The sequence below is a fragment of the Acomys russatus genome, chromosome 25, assembly GCF_903995435.1.
Source record: "Acomys russatus chromosome 25, mAcoRus1.1, whole genome shotgun sequence".
NCBI lineage: Eukaryota > Metazoa > Chordata > Mammalia > Rodentia > Muridae > Acomys > Acomys russatus.
Genome location: NC_067161.1, coordinates 49,168,968 through 49,170,416, shown reverse-complemented (window position 1 = coordinate 49,170,416; position 1,449 = coordinate 49,168,968). Strand labels below are relative to the sequence as shown.

General features: G+C 45.4%; 1 pseudogene; it reads left to right on the top strand.

Moving 5' to 3' along the window:
* The first annotated feature begins 818 nt into the window (after positions 1 to 818).
* On the top strand, positions 819 to 1,161 carry LOC127208820 (60S acidic ribosomal protein P1-like; annotated as a pseudogene).
* Positions 1,162 to 1,449: the final 288 nt, after the last annotated feature.

The window sequence follows — 1,449 nt, the reverse complement described above, 5'->3', positions numbered from 1 at the left end:
ATAACACAATTCCCTACACTGTGGATTGTGCTAAGGATGCAATGATAAATTGGGCCCTGCTTCTTCTACCTTTGAGCCACCCATCCTTGAGCCACAAAACCAGGCAGGCAAAGGGACAGAAAAAGAAACCAGAGTCATACCAGAATGGCAATATCTGACACCTGAAAAATGAAAGTACTTATCTTAATCACAGTTACGGCTTCAGTCAAAAACATCCAAGGATCCCCAGGAATAATTCTGTGTATGTGTGTGTGTGTGTGTGTGTGTGTGTGTGTGTGTGTGTTGTTGTTGTTGTTGTTGTTGTTGTTGTTGTTGTTGTTGTTTTCCAGACAGGGTTTCTCTGTGTACAGCCCTGGCTGTCCTGGATCTCACTTTGTAGACCAGGCTAGCCTCGAACTCACAGAGATCTGCCTGCCTCTGCTTCCCACGTGCTGGGATTAAAAGTGTGCATCACCATGCCCGGCTAGGCTCTAACTCCTAAGCCTGGCATCAAAGGTGCAGGTCTGCATCTCCATCCTCATGGTCCACTCTGCTCAGTTCTTCTTTTCCCACCTCCTCCCTTTGCTATAGTTAAGTTAAATCACTAATTTATCCCCCCCCAAAGGCTCCATACACTTTCAAAAGTTATTTCACTTATTCATTGTGGCTATCCAAATACAGTATTTTCCAGTAACTTAAAATCCTGCATCAATACTAGTTTCCCAGGGCTGCAATAACAAAGCATTATGAACCATGTGTCTCAGAAATCCTGTCTTGCCTTCCGAGGAAGCTAAGGCCACGTTGGGGTGAGGCCTTCACTTCATCGGGCAGTCTACAACATGGCCTCCGTCTCTGAGCTTGCTTGCACCTACTCCACCCTCATTCTTCAGGCAACCCTGACAATGATGAGGTGACAATAATGGAGAATAAGATCATTAAAGCAGCCAGTGTCAACGTTGAACCTTTCTGGCCTGTCTTGTTTGCCAAGGCTCTGGCCAGTGTCAACATTGGGAGCCTCATCTGCGATGTAGGGCGGGTGGGCCAGCTCCAGCAGCCAGAGCTGCACCCGCAGGAGGTCCTGCGCCAGCCACCACTGCTTCCTTAGCTGAGGAGAAGAAAGTGGACCCAAGGAAGGAAGAATCTGAGGAGGCTGATAATGACGTGGGCTTTGGTCTTTTTTGACTAAACCTCTTGTTAACATGGCCAATAAAAAGCTGAACCTGTTTTTAAAAACACAACAAAAAACAAAACAAAACAAAACACCAAGACACGTGTCTGAAGCCAACAAAAATTTAGCCTCTTATACTCCTGAAGGCCAGAGGTCTAAAATGAAGGTGATAGCAAGCCGTGCTCTCTCTGGGGGCTCTAGAGCAGGGGTTTTAACCTTTAGCATCACGTATCAGATATTTGCATTACAATTAATAGCAGTAGCAAAATTACAGTTATGAAGAAGCAATGAAATAATTTTAT